Source organism: Mastigoproctus giganteus, chromosome 8 (assembly GCF_048544385.1).
Source record: "Mastigoproctus giganteus isolate SK-2022 chromosome 8, ASM4854438v1, whole genome shotgun sequence".
In the NCBI taxonomy this organism is placed as follows: Eukaryota; Metazoa; Arthropoda; class Arachnida; order Uropygi; family Thelyphonidae; genus Mastigoproctus; species Mastigoproctus giganteus.
The window spans coordinates 200994270-201008423 of record NC_143582.1 but is presented as its reverse complement, the minus strand read 5'-3'; the positions used below and the strand labels follow the sequence as shown (position 1 = coordinate 201008423).

Sequence of the window (14154 nt, the reverse complement as noted above, 5' to 3'; positions counted from 1 at the left end):
AAAGATCCTGGTACTAGAGCAGTTAAAAACTTTATAATTTTATTTAAATCAGCTGAAAACACTGCCTTGAAAACGGCCTACATGTCCAGGGATATACACAATGGGTTACATTATGGAAACAGTGGGGAACCTAATTTAAAAACAAACAAAAAAAAAAAAATCCTTACATATTAACTAGCTAACATTTATCCATCTGTATACAAATACACATTTCATAATACTGACAGTAGATGGCAACACCTGCCTAAGTTTGTTCATTTTAATTCCGCTTAATCCTAAAAACGAAACACTTTCGTAGAGATGGGGCACAGCATCACACTGTACGTAGTATTCAGCAAACAAAGTTTGCCACTACACTGCATTGTCACTTTATTAGAACCACTAACTAATAACGTGTTGGCTGCCTCTGACTAGAATCACTGCTCTGACAGGGCGTGTCATGGCGTTGAAAAGTAACAAGAAACCCCAGGGGATCACATCTGGTGAGTATGGGCTTGGCAAACCAGGGTCCTGGGCTAGATATCATCATTCTTCTCTTTCTTCGAGATTCCTCTCTCTCTCTCTCTCTCTCTCTCAAAGTAACTCGGGATTTTTTTTTTTTTGGCTGGCCTCAGCATAAGCCTCAGGCTTCCTTGCACCATATACTGGAGAATTCAACAAAACTCAATTCTTGGAGTAACGTGGTCAGAGGATTCTGCTGACGAACACACGTTTCCTGTTCGCAGGCTGAGATTCCAATTCAATTGGATTGGTATTCGAATATTGGGCTGGCCAGGGCAGATGCCCGAAACCACCCTTTCCCACGTTTTAAGTGGTGAAAGGTTACACTGTCATCTCGAAAGTACGTCTGTCCATTGAGATAAACACGCAACACTGTCGAGCATAGGGTGCAAAGGGTAGTTTAAGAGTTCGGCCAAACCCCCTTTAAAGAGATCCCCCCCCCTTTTTTTTTCAATTAATGCGTAAACAACTTATATAAAATCCTGAAGGGATCAGTAAAACGAAATGAGGGAGACGCAGAAGACAAAAATTAGAGGGAACAAATATAAAATTTTAAGAGTAACAGAAGGCTGGATATCACGCAATTCATCTTTATTTGTAGGTGCAGAAAAGGTCCCCTTCTTGCACCATTTAGCCATTCTAAATATAATAATAAATGTAAATACTATCAGTAATTTCAAAAATTCATTCTTTTTTTTAATTATTGGATAAATGTATAAGTTCTCTCCACTGAATACGAAATATCAGCATATTTGGCCATGCTGCGTTAGTATTATGTCTGCAAAAGAGTGTGTTCACAGACAGATTTGCAAGTTGTGCGGCTGGAGAGAAAAAAAAAAGAATAACTCACATTGGGGAAAACCACACTTCTTTTACTTGAGATTACTGGCTCTTCAAGAGTAACGAACAGAAGTACAGAAGCTCATTTCCTAATAAAATTTCTTCAAAAATTAAATAAATATATAATAATAAAAGATCTATTATTCAGCTCCACCCATTTTTAGGAAACATGTTTAGGAAAATGGGCGAATCTAGAAAACCACCAGAGAATCAGCAAGTTTAATTTTTGCATTGGCCATTCGCCAAAGCAGCGCGTCAGAGCTGATTGTGCAGGATGGAGTTTCACCTTAGAGCCATAAAAGTTTTTAGCGCGCCATAACGACATCGAAAAATCTGTTTAGGTCATGGAGTTGCCCAATTGCTATTCGTGAACAAAATTAGCGACTCATTGATAATAAGCGAAGGGACTACTCAGTTTCCAAGTTTCACGATTCGTACATGACGCATTACACTGAGGTAACATTCACTAACCACGTTTACTGTTTTTTTTTGGTGAATGTTTTTAGAACTTTTAGAATGCCAACTGTAAACATCGACACAGCAACGTTCGTCCATTTATATCTGCCAACATTTTCAGCTAAAAGAAAATCAGGCAGTGCAGAGGACCGTGGTATTTCCTAACAGGTCAATGAAGCGAAAAGTTTTGTAGGAAAGCAAAAGGCCATTTCTTGCTAGCGCCAAAAACACAAATCACACATCATTTTGGTACATACAAGAAAAAAAAATTCTTCGCAAATATACATACTGTGTACAGTATATTTTTATTCGAGAAAAAAGTATAGATTTACTTTTTTTCGTATGTTACCTTTCTTGGGGGAAGAGGGGTATACTTGTTGAGTACTTATGTCCAATATGTTGTAGGGTGCCGTATAGAAATTCAGTATTTTTAATGTTGATAATACTCAAAAATTTGGGTATTTTTCGCGGCGTTCGCATGTATATGCATAAGCGCCTACTGACTTCATAACGTCCGTCCGCCCGCATAGCCGAGTGGGTAAAGTACCTGCCCGGCAACCCAAAGGTGGCGGGTTCGATTCCCGCCTCGGGCTTGGATCAAAGTACTGCAAAAATCTTGGGAGGTGCAATATGGCCACAGAAGCCGATGCGCCAAATCAAAAAAAAAAAAAAAACCGCCCGCATATAAAACTCGACTACCAGTGGAAGCAAACTAAGCTGTTGAGAGAAAAATAGGGAAATTTTATGAAAGATTATATGTCAAATGCTCCAAAACGCGCAGGGCAGCAGAAAAGGAAGCAAAAGTATAAAAAATGTGTAGTGGTCAGGAGCGAGAGTGCATAGCACGCGTTCCTTGAGTGGACCGGGGTTCAAGCCCGTGACTACTAAATACGATAAATATTTGTATTGACGATTCATTGTAAACTCTACTGACTTGGTTGTCGTGCCGGAGTATAAACAGAAAATTTATTTATTTTATTTCAGTATAGAGTCGGGAAGGATGGAAAAGAGAAGTACACAGAGTGCCTGAACTAAAAGAGGTTTAAAGGAAAGTAGAAAAAGGAAGTAAAGTAGTCGTGAAAAAGTGAAATAATTTTAAAAAACTAGTGCAATAATGAAATGGGACTATGGAAGAACACAATATACGAAAAATTACAAATTACCAAATAAATAATAAAAAGAGATCACTGTATTCAGATATGGGAAGGCAAGTCTTGGAAAGAAGGAATATATGGTTGGAAAATATGCAGAATCTGAGTACAGTAAAAGAAAAAATAATACGAATTATACAAAAAAAAAAAAAAACTAATTTGTTTTTTGATTATAACAGAATAACCAAAATTCGGGCAAGAATTGGGTTCCAAGATTGCCGGATTTCAAAAAATTCGATTGCTCGTATTTTCTTAAAAAAATCCAATGCAGAATTTATAAATAAAATTTTTGTTAAGAAAGTTTTCTAACGAATCAGATATGTGATAGTTACTTTCTCGGCATTATCCTTTAGGATTATTCCTTTCTTGTGTTGGGCGTGTTTTTAAAAATTCAGCATATGCTGCTTCGATTATTTCGTTTATATTCGTGTAGTAAGGAACCTGATATGTGATTATTATATCATCAGTTTGCATGTGTTCGGAATCACAAATTAAAAAAAATATATATATAAATACACACCACAGATATATTATTATCATAAACAAATAATAAAATCTTAAGACATCTAGGAGAACTCACCTAGATATCTACGTCTGAAATTCAAATAATGACATAATCCAATGTTGCAATTTCGGTGATAAAAGTAGAACTCCATCTGTACATTCTTGTGCTTCAAGTTCTATCGCACATATACCTCTCTCTCTCTCTCTCTCTCTCTTCCTCACTCTAGTGTACGAAGTTGCATAAATGATAACTTCCCCCCCCCCCACCGCGATGCCACCTACAGCCAGGTGGAGTAAAACAAGAATGACTCATCCGCGAAAAGCATCATGGGAAGATCTGTAGTTTGGTTAGCGAGCAGTATTTCAGCACTTGGGGTATCTAATAGCAGCGCTCTCGTCGGCATCTGTACGAAATGTCTGCTGGAGAAAAATCAGCCTGTTACTACCAAGTCAGAATGCTCTGGTGTAGCACTACTATCATGCCAACAACACTGAAGAAGAAATATAAGATTAGAATTAATATTTGTGGATTGTTAATTGCACATCGCCTCTTCACTGAAGGTCATTTACCGTAATTTCTTCCCGTCCATCGCAATTTTTTGGACAATTTCGAGTTAGTGAAAATTGTGAAAGCAGCTGATCCTCATCAAAAGACAATTCTTTTCCATTTTATTTCGCAAACAAAAACTTTGAATAGCATAAATTTTGGACATATGAAGTAAATCCTAATCAGGATTTGCAAACGTATTGTGATCAAGTATTCCAAATACTGTGCTTTTCTAATTTTAAATTCTTTTTCTTGAAAACAATAACTATAAATTTTGAAGGAAAATTCTCAGAGTAGCAAGGGCAAGAGAGTCCATCCATTAATACTTCGAGAAGATTATTGTGAGATAATTATAACTGCATTATTTATTTATATTTTTAAAATAATTTCTATTAACGAATCCAACAACAAATAGAATTTACATGATCATAAAAAAAATAATAATAATAAAAAAAAATAGTGAAACTGAATAAATAATACTGAATATTTGAGGAATTTCAAATTACATATATATTGAGGAAATTTAAAACTCAAGTTCAGAAATTAATCCCAGATCTTGCCCAAAGAGGTGTACAATAATTAAATTTTCATATATACAAATTTACTACAGAAAGAGATTTGTCTCTGGTATTTATTTTACATTTATACAGTTACGATGTTCAAGATTTGATCGCTATATTCTTGTGATAAAATTATTTTTTCGGATTAAAAAATATATAACTCTTGCACATCTTTAGTCAACTTGGTTCATTTTACTAACTTAGAACTTTATGCAGAAAGGGCTAATCTTATGTTGAAAGATTCTTTTCTGCTAAATCTTCCAGTATTTGGCCTTTCTGGATGTTGAACTAGGGTCGTTGGGCAAGCCATTATGCCAAGCTGATCACATTCGGTTCATCATCTGGGATGTATTTAGGAAATAAATAAATCTGTTTTGTTCAACAGGCCCTGTTCGAAAGAGCCGGTTGAACAAAACAGAGAGCAAGCCACTAGTAGACCTCGCAGAATATGCTGAGGGAGTCGCGTACATAATACGAGGGGCGGTCAATAAGCAGTCACTCTCACTTAGACATATTTGAGCTAGGAATAATACATGCGCGCGCACACACACTATAAGTCTCACAAGATAACGTATATTTATTTGTTTTTTCTAGATCCATCAGTCACTGAACTAGAGTCATGAATACAACGAGAGGTGGTATGCTGAAGAAGGTTGAGGTTACATCCGTTATAAAATTCTTCATTTGCAAGGCAAAGAAGTCCACGAGGAGAAGAAAGTGGTATATGGAGAGGAAGCCCATCATATGAGACTGTGAAAAACGATGACCGAATAAAATGAAGGCCTATCTAAGCCACAGACTCGGCTATGTGGGTAAATTTAGTGGAACAGACAGTTCTTGAAGACAGACGTGTGTGACTATCAAATGAAGTGAATATCAGTTATGGGTCTGTTTGCACCATAATGCAAGAGTTCCTGCACATGTCTAAGGTAGCAGCCCAATGGCTTCTGAAATTGTTGACACCTCCTCAAAACTCCGCAGGAAAGAGCGTTCGCACAATTGTTGGAACGTTGTAGACAGAGAATGTCGATGATTTGTTCACCGAATTGTGACGATGGATAGATGCTGGGTATATGACCCAGAAACAAAACAGATAAGCAAACCATAGTAATATTCATCTTCACCAACCCTCAAAAGAGCCCAGGTTCAATTGTCTGCAACTCCAAAAGGTATCACCTCACATTTTATCGCATACAAAAATCTATTGGGAAAACTAAGAGAGGCTATCAAGATGAACAGACGCGTGAAATTATCCAAAGGTGCCCACTTCCTGTTAACATGGTTGCTCTCATAGCGGACTTTGCAATTAGGCGTGGCTTTGAAAATCTGTAGCACCCACCTTCAGACTTCTTCCTCTTCCCTAAAATGAAGGAACCATTACGGGACCGCGGATTTCAGACTCATGAAGAGGTAAATAATGAAGTGGAAGCCTGGTTTTCTGCTCAAAGTAAGGAGTTCTACTCAATAGGCCTGAAAGAACTATCCACAGATGGGTCATTTGTGTAGGTATAGAAGGTAGTTACATAGAGAAGGATGTAACTGCAAGTCAAGTTTCAAATCCCTAACGGAAACATTTTTAGGTGATGGTGAATACTTATTGGCCACCCCTTAAAGACAAAACATAGTCAAACGAATTCGTTATTGACCGTCAAGGGGGTTGTGTTTCGCTGAAAACGGATCGCCAGAAACGTGAGGTTGAGAATCCCTGTTTCAAGCAAACCTTAACATGAAGAAATGAACTGTTCCCATACTTTGTTCACTACGATTTTAATAAAAGAGCATTAAGTTACAAAACCTTTACAGGGTGCTTGTAACGTAATGCGCGGTTATTAAAATTATTTATCGTGGTGTACAAAGTGTGTGCGAATAGCTTACATCTTGATGGACAACACCCGCAAAGAAAACGTCTCACTTAACATGAAGCTTAGAAATACTTTTGTTATACACTACTTACCTTACAGTATTATTAGTTAGAGCTTTTGTTTGACGTTCCTCCAAACTTTATACGTAACCTTTTCATTTTTCACATATAAAAGAAGCTTAAAATTAACAAAATAGAAAGACAACTTATGTAAGATTCATATGAAATATCAATATTTAATCATTTAAAAGGAAGAGAGTTCTAATGATGCTGGAAAAAGCACACATAATAAAAAAAAAAAAAACTGCAATAAAATCTTAATTTATTTCAGTGTTAAGTTCTCATAAAAGTTTACTAGTAACTTTCGACTTTGCAATACAATGTTAACGAATATTCTGTGCCTTATTACTAAGGCAGGAGGTAGAGAAAGAATCTCAAAACAGAGGCATACATTGTCAACTTCTTATGCAAAAAAGAAATACAAAGTAATTTTAAAAAGGGAAGCATTAATCTTTGCTGTGCACATTTTTATGTGCTTTCCGCATAATACTAGCGCCATGAGATACAGAGATCAATCACCACGTGAAATATGACGCAACAAATTAATAAAGGATACTTTTATTACTCCGGGCGTGTTATAAATAAAAATTATTTTAGCTGTTTCTTGTGAATAGCTGTCCTACAGTACAAAAAGAAAAGTTGCGAAAGAAAACCGGGAGGGAGGGAGGAAGGAAGAAACGGAATTTTAGCAAAAAAGGATGGAGAACAGCATACATAACCACAAAATAGTAATTTTCCTATAACTGATTCAATTTTGCATCTGATTATTATTATTTTGATTATTTTATTCTATTATTTCGAATTTTTCTTTAATAATCCGATATTTTGCATTTAATCATTAAAATGATGCCACTTTAATAATCATACAAAATATCTGACAAAATGGAATCACATCTTCGGAATGGAAAAAAATGTCTTTTTTTTTTTTTTTTTTTTGGCCAATGCAGCAGCAAAAGCCCGTGGTTCCGTGCACTATATGGAGAATTGTATAAGTTGCACTAGATCGGAGGGTGGCCAACAAGTCGATCGCGGATTTAATTCCGGTCGATCACGATGAATTTTAAATAGATAGTCATCCCTCGATTTGTGCAACGAAATTTTTGAGATGGTAGATCGCGGCACATTTTGAAGGAAAAAAAGTAGATCGCATCACAAATTAAGTTGGCCACTCCTGCACTAGATGATTATTAAAAGAATATTATTATATTTAACACGCTTTCGATAGGCTTTTGCAAACTTGGTGTTATTGTTTTTAAGAGAACAAATGTTCTCGAAAATAAGGAATCGCTAAAGCGGTAGAACTAATCAAGGGCTGAGAATCTTGCCATTAATAATGATAATATGTATGGGTCCTTAAGTTTTCGTTAACTGAAAATTTTGGGAAGGTGAAACTCACCTTCCCAAAATTCTCTTTCGAGGGAAAAGGTGAGGTAGCCAAATCAATCATTCTTGAAACTAAAGGCATGCACCACCTTAGGCTGACGTTGCATACACTTTGATACTATAATTTAAAAAAAAAATCAAGAACTCTATATCTGATATAATACTGATTATATTGAATTAGCTAACATAACATAGCCGAAAGAGAACAAAAATTTTAAATGGCCAACATTTCAGGTGGCCATCTAAAACGAAAAGCAATACAGTAACTGCTATTGTACAGTAATGAAAATAAGATTAGAGAATCATCGAGCAACGATTTCGAACCGCCTAAATTATCTTATTTTTGCCATTTCTTTGAAAAACTATTTTGAAATATTTATGGTTCCCCCTGGATCTCATGCCTCGACGAACATCCAAGGAATTTCTAATTACTTTATTCTCAATTCTACAGTTTAACTACCATCATTTTCTTTGCTTATTCTATAAAAAAAAGTGCGATTGCCGAAAAGTTTGGAACCAGTGAATTACACGATCAATGAGATTGCTCCAAATAAACGTGCGTTGCTAACCTAAATGCAGTGCATCTTGCATGGAACGAAATATTCGTTTAAAATTCATAATTTATCAGAATTTGCTTACCCATTAATTTGTACTCTCAGCTATGCTTAGTTCACCATTTTCATCGTGTTCCCTAAGCGTACTATGAAGGTAATGCATGCACTTTGACATTTTCAGATCTGCAGAACCCATATATAACGTACAACGAATATGCGTAGTGGAACAGAAAACTGCCAGAAATACAGAAAAGTGTAACATAACAGACTGTACTGTGGAGACAAATATCAGACGCTGTTATCGTATTAGCTTCCATTTATATATACTCAACTCAGCAATGTTTATTTATTCTCTGGTGTCCTTGCTTTCATTCAAGTTCAAATCGCTTGCGAATAGCAAACAGCCAATTAGAAATAAGCGGACATATGCACCAATAGCATGTTGCACGACATATATCATTTCGCACCCTTCTTAGTGTCACTACTTCCAAAAAAAAAAAAAAAAAAAAAAAAAAAATTACATTAGAGCAGCCAGAGATATTATTTTTATTTTTTAAATAATGTATGCACCGTGCATCCTGTACAATTCTTTTCGCCTTTTAAATTTTGCTGAAACTACAGAAATCACTATGCTGTGATATATGGATAATTGGACGGAAATTGGTTAAGTTGCGTTTTTTTTTTTTTTTTCCCCCCCAAATAATAAAAACCAAGGACGCAGCTGGAGATGAGGATAATCGAGACGCCCATTCCAGATTGGGGTGGTTGGACGACAGATGCCAGGTGGTCTAATATATCAAGATAATATGATAACATTTTATTATAAAGGCACAAGACCACAGTTAAATATCGTTCCGGACCAGGTAGCAACTTTCTGAGACCTGAGTAACTCTGTATTGAAATTCAGTGGAAATTCAAGAGGAATTTATATAAAGCAATCTGTTACAGCTTGTTGGAGATACACAAATGTACACCATAAAACTGCAGACAATAAGAAAGGGCTTAATAAAAAGCAATCATATAGAGCAGGGGTCCCAGTGCGGTCCACTCCGTAATATTTTCTAATTATAAAATGTGGCCTGGTTTAGTACTCCAAGAATATTTATATGCAAATACTCAAGCTAATGTTATCGCTTTTATGAAGTCCTGATCAGAAATAATACACAGAAAAAACTATGCTTATCGTAATCAGCGCTTCGGTTTTTATCACTTTTTTGCATTACACCGGTTTACGCATGTGCAATAGAAGTGATTATGTGACATTCCGACATGCTGCGTGTCTAGTTACTGCTGTTTCTTCGTACAGTTCGTATGGATGTCGGTGTGGTTACTCTGTTGTTGTTGGGTTTTAGGAGCATCAGCGACTGTCTTATTGCTCCGTGTATATTGTCTGTAAATTGCGAGTGTTCTGAGGTTGATTTTTCGTTTCCTGGACGAAAAACCTGAGTTTCTGGGAGGAAAAACCTCGCCTGAGACCGACTAACTCAGACACGTTGTGAAAAAAAGGCCCATAAAAATTCCTTCCATCATCAATGGGACTCGAACTCATTTCCTGCCGGTGTGGGAAGGACGACGATCCTACCAACTGCTAGCCACGAGGGCTGATTACTTTATGAAAGAAAGTACCAAATGCTCCTACCAATCTGTTTTTACAATAGTGACCCTCTTCTAATTCTTGATTTTAATATAATAATAATAAATTTTCTGTTTATACTCCGGTACGACCAAATGGTCAGAGGAGTTTATATTGTTTTAAATGGTTTATATGGCTTTCAAAAAACATGACTGTTCCACTTTTATTGATGACTTTCTCAAAGAAACAGTGGACAGCTCAATTAAAGTATTTTATATTGCTTGATTTTAATGTCCTCTTCCACATTTTTATGTACACATTTCCGCTCTACATCAGTAAAGAACACTGAACAGGGGCACTCTTGTTTCATCGGCTACTGTTATCAATTAAGACGAGTCCCGAAGTTATCACAATAAGCAGCGTCCACCGTACATAAATCATCTGACAATACACCATTCAAAAGCATTACAAGTGGCAACTCGTCAAGATATCCCTATTTTTTTTTTTTTTTTTTCGTTCAGAAGCGAATAACTTTCTTAATTCTTCAGTCCATATAGGGTATTCTGTTCAACTTGACCCTTGAAATGATGCATATCGAACATGAAGAGTTGGAAGAAGGGGAGGCTAGGTACCCCCTTCTTCCACCTGGTACTATATTCGCACGATCGGAGGGCTAAAGATGATACCGAAAGGTTTGTGAAATGGGCAAATAAATTATAAAAACTATTCACTGCAGACCCAGTCTATTACAACTGAAGTTTTTTTTTTTTTTTTTCGTTCAGAAGCGAATAACTTTCTTAATTCTTCAGTCCATATAGGGTATTCTGTTCAACTTGACCCTTGAAATGATGCATATCGAACATGAAGAGTTGGAAGAAGGGGAGGCTAGGTACCCCCTTCTTCCACCTGGTACTATATTCGCACGATCGGAGGGCTAAAGATGATACCGAAAGGTTTGTGAAATGGGCAAATAAATTATAAAAACTATTCACTGCAGACCCAGTCTATTACAACTGAAGTTTTTGAGCCCGTCCCAGATTTCCTCCCAAGCTTTTTAAGTGCCTTAGTATACTGTATGTGCCTATTATCTTCACCACCATGTCCATCCATCCGTCCACATGTAATAACTCGGCTCCTAGTGGATGGATTTCCATTCAAATTTTAATTTGGACCTTATAAAAAGATTTGTGGTCATCTGAAATTTCATTAAAACTGGACCAATAGTAAACTTTTAGTATAAGCTTTTCATAAAAGTTTATACTTTGCCCTTTTAAAAAGATTTGTCAAGGCATCCCAAATTTCATTAAAATCGGACGAATAAAAATCCGGCAATTATTAATTTTCTGTCTATCCGACCGCATGTAATAACACGGCACCCAGTATACAGATTTTAATGAAATTTTATATTTCGCTCTTTCAGAGCAATTTATTGAGCCTTCCCAAATTTAATTAAATTAGACCAATAGAAATCAGGCAATTATTCCTTCTTTGTCCGTCCGTCTGACTGCATGCAATAACTCGACTCCCAGTGGATGGATTTTCATAAAATTTTATGGAACCTCCAACAGAAATCCGGTTATTATAATTATTTATTTTTATACACATCACACAGGCTATTCATGTATTGTACGCTGTTGCTGAAGCGATGGATTTATGTCTACTGCCTGCGCTGGTTGGAGGAATGAACAACCAGCGCAGGCAGTAGACACAAAAACAAAAAGGTTCTAGGTTCGAGCATAGAAGTTGTTTAATTTTTTTTTTTGTTATAAATCATGAATTATACTATTATCACTGCGTTGTACGCAGTGATAATAGTATAATGGACAATCTTGTTTATACTGCTCATCCTTATTTAAAATTATAACACAATCATTTCTAAACAATTTGCCACCAATCAGCTCTATATATAATTCAAATACGAACGCGTGCTGACCTTTTCCCCCCTGAAAAGCACAAACAGTTATTTCAGATCACTGCTTCTACTGATTAACAGTTTTCTTAATAGAAAATATAATTTCGATCATAAAAACCGGGCTCACTCTGAGAACAAACACGATTATTCATAAATACATACAAATACAGTACAGTATTCACTTCAAATGTGATTGTGGCTGGAGTCTAAAAGTAACAATTATTAACCGTATATACTAAAAGTCTCTCAACAACTTGCTGAGTAGCATAAAAAGGAGGTGGCTTGCACCACAAGTAGCGTTTGCACAACGAGGTGCAACAACTGACCTAAGTAGCGCAACGCTAAACAACTAGCAATGTTAAACTTACTGATAATAACTAAATACCACTACGTTATCACTACGCAGAGTAATCCAATAGATATCCTTTAGCCCTTGAGCAAGACTCGTGGTTTCGCTTACCATCTAACTGGGCAACGCGACCTTTTCAGTACAGAGTTGGGGGGAGATACACTTGAGTGTATAAAAAGCGAACAAACACGAGAATCCATTATTTTTCGCATCTGAACGGTCAAAAATTCCGAAATACAATGTCCACTTATTCGTAATCATGCGCTATCACAAGTCGCTAATAAAACTGTTGCAATTAAATTTGAATACGTCTGAATAGAAACACTTAAACAAAATCTCAATTATGAATTTTATCGGCATTAATTTTTTCTCATAAAATATGAGATGAAACGACCTCTACATCCCATATTTGAAATATATATTTTTTTAAATTAACGAGTTTAAACTCACTGTTAAAGTAAAACTAAATTTGTAAAGGCAAAAATATTTTAATTGCCGAAACCCAATACCGTCTTGGTAAAGTTTTTTTTTTTTTTTTGCATTTCCTTTTACAGATTATGTTGGCTGTCTCTTAACAAGTTAGGTACAAGTACACTGTTTGCATAGCTCTTTACATAGACGTGTTTCATACATCCTAGCGAGGAAAAAAAAAAGACACGCTAATTACATTTTAAATCATCAGTTCTACTGAATGTTTGCCCATTAGATAATGAAAAAGAGACCAGTGGACATCGGATTATGTGCATATGCAAATACGTGCTGGAGGAATATTGTATAAATCAAAACATCCCAGATGAAATCTACTCCGAGGAAGAATTATCTTAACACTATTTATGATGATATTATTCGCGAAATTGGTAGGATATTGGAGAAAAGTGTATCTGGATGTCTGCAGATTTCTTGTAGTCGTTGTATTGCGCGTTTGTATGTGGAGAATTAGACGGTGAACCTTCTCCGCATTTGTTTGCTTTAAAATTTTCGAAAACATGGATCACTTCACAATTGCCAGATTTGCGATCTTTCCATCAGAATGAAAATCGACCCACAGTGAAGTCTGTATTTTTGTTAGTGATACTATCTGTATATGATAAACGCAGATTCTGCATTATAGGTTTTCTATCCAAACCTGATCCTTCTCATAGGCTTGCAGACACAATACGGAAGAATTCTGGCGACGCTGATGACGTTATTCCTTGTATTAAAAAAAAAAAAAAAAAAAACCTACAACATGCATATGTATTTACAGAGATACGCAACCTGGCTTTCCTCTTCCACAAGAGCCTATTTTGAAAATGTGAGAAACATGGTGCGCATTGTCTTATGCTAAAATTTTTGATTCTCTAAAAAAAAAAAAAAAAAGGATGCTTCGGAAATTGCAGCTATAAGCGCTGCTAAGGCAATTCTCCGATTTTTTAAAATTTAATTGAATATTTTACAAATTATAGTGATTAGTATGTTACAATACAAGGTTTGTTTGTTTGTTATTTGGTTTTCAGGAGCATTAGCAATTAAGGCCATATTGCTCCGGGAATATGCGGTGGTCATTCCCTGACCTTTCCGCATCCCTCCGTATTTGGTGGTCACGGGCTCGAACCCCAATCTAATGAAGAAGCGTGTGCTACGCACTGCTGCTCCTGCCCACCTGGCTACGGAGGCGCCCACACTACAAGGATGTGTGCACGAGAGGTGGGAGGGATAATCCCAGAAATCCCATTTCTGTTTTCTATAGGTTGCACACTTGAATATTAAAAGACCTATATTTCTTCTAATATTCTGATAAAACCTTCCCACAAATTCAGAAAACTATCTTTCCTCAAAGCAATTCTTTGTGCATGTCTGCCGTATACGTATTCCATATGATATATATATATATATATATATATATCATATGGAATATATATTT

At 36.1% G+C, this 14154-nt stretch overlaps 1 protein-coding gene across 2 annotated transcripts in view; it reads right to left on the bottom strand.

The window, feature by feature from the left end:
• LOC150082178 (uncharacterized) overlaps positions 1-14154 on the bottom strand; it is a 168383-nt gene that overhangs the window by 135330 nt on the left and 18899 nt on the right. The window contains exon 1 of one of the 2 annotated variants that reach the window (XM_090379153.1): positions 3529-3660. The exons of the other annotated variant lie outside the window; for it this stretch is intronic. The gene's annotated coding sequence lies outside the window, so the exon portion shown is untranslated. Of the gene's footprint in view, positions 1-3528; positions 3661-14154 lie in introns of those variants that run through there. 2 annotated transcript variants of the gene reach the window in all.